Genomic DNA, 6230 nt, shown 5'->3' with positions numbered 1-6230 from the left:
CTGGCGTCCAGATTCAGCCGCTGCTGAAACTGATCAGTTTCAACAGTGGCTGAATCTGGACGCCAGTTCTGACTTACATACAGATTCAACTTAAGAACCCCAGGCATCCCCAAGTCAGCTGCTGCTGAAACTGATCAGCGGCTGATTCCAGGAAGCCCGGAGCAGGGGCTTCCTGTAGTCAGCCACTGGTCATTTTCAGCAGCTGCTGACTAGGGGACACCTGGGGCAGAGCAGCTGGGGTGCTGCTGGGTTGGTCCAGTGGCACCCAGAGTGGCGCTACGGGACCAACCGGCAGCGCCCCAGCTGCTGTACCACAGGCGTCCGGAGCAAAGCCGCGGAGCACGGGGGCAGCGGGACAGCCCAGACGCGCCGTGGCTATCTTGCTGCCCTCGGGCTCCGTGGCTTTGCTCTGCTTTGCTCCCCGTCCCCCTGGTCGGCAGACCAGGGGGACGGGGAGCAAAGCGGCGGAACACGCGGGCAGCGGGACAGCCCAGACGTGCCGTGGCTATCCTGCTGCCCTCGGGCTCCGCGGCTTTGCTCTGCTCTGCTCCCCGTCCCCCAGGTCTGCAGACCAGGGGGAGGGGGAGCAGAGTAGAGCAGAGCGGCGGAACGCGCGGCCAGCTGACAGCCCAGACGCGTCTGGGCTGTCAGCTGGCCGCGTGCTCCGCTCTGCTTACCTCCCCCACCCCCCATGGTTTTCAGACCAGGGGGAGGGGGAGCAGAGCGGAGCAGAGCAGAGCGGCAGAACGCGCGGCCAGCTGACAGCCCAGACGCATCTGGGCTGTCAGCTGGTTGCGTGCTCCGCTCTGCTCCCCCCCCCATGCAGATCAGGGGGAGGGGGAGGGGGAGCAGAGCGGAGCACAGCAGAGCGGCGGAACGCGCGGCCAGCTGACAGCCCAGACGCGTCTGGGCTGTCAGCTGGCTGCGCGTTCCGCCGCTCTGCTCTGCTCCGCTCTGCTCCCCCTCCCCCTGGTCTGCAGGGGGGGGGGGAGCAGAGCGGAGCGCGCGGCCAGCTGACAGCCCAGACGCGTCTGGGCTGTCTGCTGGCCGCGCGTTCCTCCGCCGCTTTGCTTCCTCTCCCTGGTCTGCTCGAGACCAGGGAGAGGAAGTGCCCCGTTCGTAACTGCGGATTCGACGTAAGTCGGATCCGTGTAACTCGGGGACTGCCTGTACTAAGTGTCCCAGGGTTTTTTCTGAGGCAAGACACAGAAGATGAAACCTTCTCTCAGTGAGGAAGTGTTTGTTTACCATGCATTGCGTTATGGACAGTTTTCAGTCTAATGAAATTCTACATCACAATTAATTGAAACTTAGCCTTGCACAGTTTCTAAGTTTGCCCAAAATCTGAGGCAATCATTGCAACATTTTAGACCCTTTATCCATTGCAGAATGGCAGCTTGACTTGGACAAGTGTTTCTTTATTGTGCTTAGTATAGATGCATCAAATAAAAAGGAGCAAAAACTATTTCCTGTTTTTGTACAGTATCTTCTCCTCAGGAGTGGATTTTGCACAAAAATTGAGTTTTCATCTCTACTCGGAGAAACATCTGGGCTGTGTCTACATTGGCACCCCTTTCCGGAAAAGGGATGCTAATGTAGACTTCGGAATTGCAAATTCCGCGGGGGATTTAAATATCCCCTACGGCATTTGCATTTACATGGCTGCCGCTTTTTTCCGGCTTGGGGATAAGCTGGAGAAAAGCGCCAGTCTAGATGTAATTCTCCGGAAAATAAGCCCTTTTCCGGAGGATTTCTTATTCCTTGAAAGTAGGAATAAGAAATCCTCCGGAAAAGGGCTTATTTTCCGGAGAATCACGTCTAGACTGGCGCTTTTCTCCGGCTTATCCCCAAGCCGGAAAAACGCGGCAGCCATGTAAATGCAAATGCCGCGGGGGAATTTGCAATTCCGAAGTCTACATTAGCATCCCTTTTACGGAAAGGGGTGCCAATGTAGACACAGCCCTGATTTGTAGCATGCACTCATCCAGTAATTGATTGGGAAATAATCTCTTAGGCTACGTCTACACAGCAGCATTATTTCGGAATAACTGACGTTATTCTGAAATAACATAGTGCGCGTCTACACTAACAGCCTTTATTTCAAAATAATGTTGAGCTGGAGGACTTCTTACTCTGACTCATGGTAACCCTCATTTCACGAGGAGTAAGGGAAGGCAAAGGGAGAGAGTTCTTCCTTCAACTTCCTGCTGTGTACACCAGTGCCAAAAGCCAAATTAAGCTATTTCAACTTCAGCTATGCAATTGACGCAAGTTGCATAGCTTAATTCAACTTTAGCTCTGCTATGTAGACGTACCCTTAGTAACAAGATTGTTGGAATTCGTGCAGACAACTGTACTAACTTTGGCAAAAGTTGCAGGCCAACTTAGGGAAAGAGATCTTAGGTAGTGGTGCATGTGCTAAATAACTACCTCCAAACTGCAGTCAATATTTTTCCGTCAGAGGAGGAGAGCTTTGATGAAAAGGCTTGCAAATACCTTCATGTATGTGCAGTGCATTTTGAAGAGCTGAAAGCCTTCTGTCAATTTGTCAAAATCGAGCATATCAAGTTTCTAGAGCATGGCAACACATGATTCTTCTCCCTGGGACCAGCAATATACAGGATTTTTTTTGATTGTCTTAAAGTGTATTTTTTTTCTCAAGATAAATGCCAAGCTGTTGAAGAAGCTCTTTGATGATCCTGCCACTCAGCTATGGCTTCTTTTTGCCTGCAAACAAATGCCACATTAAAAAAATAAAGGAGACAATAGGAAAACAATTTGTCAGTGTCAGAAATTGCACTGCAAATACAATCCTTCAAATTAACTTATTGGAGAAGGTTGGGGGAAGATTTGTCACAACAGAAGTAAGAACCTACCGTACACTCGTTTATTTGCCCACATTCCACAATAAAAGAAGTTTTAGGATGTAGTCAATTTTTTTACACTACATGCTTGTCCTACTTTGGGCTCATGAGACCAGCCTTTGAGCGCATCTTGCTGAGAAGAACGATGCCATTGGAAGAAATGCATAATTGCATACTTCATAAGAATTCCCATCTTTGAATATGTTGGATGAGACACCTGTCTTTGAGCTATCCAGTGCAAAATTATTAGTCTCCAATTGTCTTTCAAACTGGGATGCTCACGTAACCCAGGTACCTAATGGAGAGTTATCTCTTTAAGAGGCCCATACTGGGGAAGTAGGTGTGAGTTGTGTCTGGGTCATTGTTGCTAGGCAGATTTAGCACTCCACACCCAGAAGCATCTGGAATTGAGAATGGTAGTTTGGTGATCTGCTCCAATAGGTTCTATCTCTGTGGCTTGGGTCAGACTCCATGAGGACAAGCAAACAGAGCAGCTGTTTTTCAAAGGGCCACCTTCCCTGTATGAGCTGAGAAGCTGAGCTCAGGAGCAGAAAGCAGGCTGTTGTCCCTTTCTCTGAAACACTTTGCAGCATGGTTTTCTTTAAATCTATATGCTTGTGATTTAATGGAGTGATGGGTGAATCAGTTAGCTGACTGGCTCCCAGGTGATCCACAGCAGAGGAAAATTCTGCCTGCATTCCAACTGAAGATCCTGACAAGCAAGTGGAGGGAAGAGGTTTCAGACTCAAACTGTGCAGATTTGGTGATTAAAGACATTCACTGAGACTTAGGTGAACTAAACCTAAACTTTTGGGATCTCTCAGTTTTTTTCTTACTGTGTTCTGTGTGGAATGAACTGTTCACAATTTAATTTTTTTAAATTATTTTATGTTTATTGTAACTGTGAAAATAATGCCTCTGTGTTATAAAATAGCTATGTTCTGTTGTAAAATTTAGACCATTATTTGTTTCTTCATCATAAGATTTTATAAAGTGATTCAGTTAAATACATTTCTTTACATAATGGGGCAGTCGACAAAAGGGTTTTCTGTCGACAGGGGAACGTCTAGACTGCTCCGCTCTGCCGACAAACAGCTGATCGGCAGAGCGGGGCAGCCATTTAAATTTAAATGAAGTTGCGAATATTTAAATCACGGCTTCATTTCCCTCTGCCGATCTGTCTAATCTACATGCCTCTGCCGACAGAGGCATGTAGTCTAGACACAGCCTTTGTGTCTTTTTTAAAGACACCCTTTTGTTAGGGAGACATCCAGGCCCTGGGGTACCGGCTCCAGGGTGATAGTGCTGGCTGTTTCTTCCTCCTCCTCCTAGTGGGCTGGGAGCCTCGGGCAGGCGATGATGAGTGTCTTAACCCCGAGTCCACCACCAGGGGTGAGGAAGGGGCTGCACCACCCCCCATGATGTGGTGGAGTTCATTATAATAGGGGCAGGAGCGGGGTCCTGCCCTGGATCGTGAGCTGTACTCCCTCGCCGTGGTGTAGTTCTGCTAGAGCTCTTTGACTTTGCTCTGCACCTGCTTAAGGCTCCTGTTGTGGCCCCTCGTGGCCAGGCTCTCAGCCATCTGGCTGTAGATATCCATATTGTGCCATCTGGAGTGGAGATCCTGGAGATTCTCCTCATTGCCCCATACCTCCAGGAGGGCACACACCTTTTCCAGCCCCTGGCAGGCTTCTGGGAGCCCTGTGAATACTCCCTGGGAGGGCCAGTGGGCTCTTGGGGGGTTGTGGCTGCGATATTAGTGCCTAGATATCAAGCACTGGCAGCCTTGTGGTGTCTGGAAGCTCCCAAGGTCTGCTTCCTGCCACAAGCCCTGTCCCCTGTGTCTGCAGGTTTAAGAGCTGCCAGGAGACAGGAACTATATAGTTGTGATGAGTGTGGATGGAATAGCTAGCAGGGCACCTGTGTTATTTCCTGAGGGCCTCTTTTTTCGAAATAACTCCCTCTTCTGCATCCACATACACCTTTTTTCTGTAAAAGCTTTTTTGGAAAAAGGGTTCTTCCTCGTCGAATGAGGTTTATAGCCATCGGAAAAAGCCATCCATTATTTTGACTTTCTGTCGAAATGGCAGCGTGGACGCTAGTATTGTTTTTCCAAAATTACGGCCGTGTACCTTGAGACATGCCATTTGTCAGATTTAGCCTCTTAACCAGCAAAATAGTGTCTGACGCAGCAAGGATAACTGTGATTGATGTTAAAATGATAAAGAATAAAAGATTTAGTTAAAGTTCAATCTAGGCAATACCACTTTATAGGATTAATTCAATGAATAGATGCAGGTCAGCTTTTAAGATACATATTTGCTTCATGAAGAGCATACACAGGTGATTGCTCTAATTCCTGTAAAACTTTCATCATTTTTCTAAATGGGAGAATCTTCAACTTTTTGTCCGTGTGCTTTCTGGGTGGTGATCACCAAAATACCCCCAAGAAACCTGCAAATGAAAATAAAAACTACTTTTTCCACAAACTGTAATTACTTTAATTACAGGATAATTATATAAATAATGCACTTGAATGTAGGTTTCAGTTTTTCTTTGTTTTCTAAATATTATCATTTTTCTGTATTTTCAGATGTGTAAACAGGAAACATTTAAGTTAAGATGCAGAACAGATGAACGGCATGTATTACAAGGAGAGACAATCAAAAGATGATTATGCTATTGAAAACTGTCTAACTAGGTGATAATTTTTAAGTGAGCAGGTGTACTTAGTCATTATAACTTTAAAAGGGAAAATACATTTGAATTAACTTCTGAAATCCCCCATGATCTGATCTTGTTTACACTGACAAAAAAGCAAAGAAGTTTTGAACAAAGGTTGAAATTCAATTATTAATCCCCAGCTGAATTTTAGAACAACCAAACTGACAGCAGGAAGAATATATAAACTTGCTGCTTCCAGTTCATGATGGGCTTATGCTTTCTCCTTTACAGAAGACCTCTTTGTTTCATTAACAATACAGATATTTATGGTGACCATACCACATGTTTACCTTCTCATCCCATTTCCTAGTAGAGATTCATCTCAAGGAGTCAGAGTGGTCTGATATCTAATACTTAGGCTGTTTTGACAGCAGTGGAACTAATATTGTTTTGGTTTAACTTGTCAGTAAACCTTTGATTAATTCAAGTGTGTATCTAGTGTGGGCTAATCTTGTGACTAAGGCAGGACCAGAAGTCTAGATGGGTCTGCAATAGTGTTCCTATGTAACCTTCAGAAAATCCCTGTATGTTTCTGTACCTTAATTTCCACATTGGTAAAACGTGTGAGGCAAGGTCATCCCTACTAATACCCAGCCACTCAGAGTACCATGAAATTTGGGGTCCAAATTGCCCCAAATGTCA

This window comes from Pelodiscus sinensis, chromosome 2 (genome assembly GCF_049634645.1).
Source record: "Pelodiscus sinensis isolate JC-2024 chromosome 2, ASM4963464v1, whole genome shotgun sequence".
Classification (NCBI taxonomy): Eukaryota; Metazoa; Chordata; order Testudines; family Trionychidae; genus Pelodiscus; species Pelodiscus sinensis.
This window is presented reverse-complemented; position numbering follows the sequence as displayed.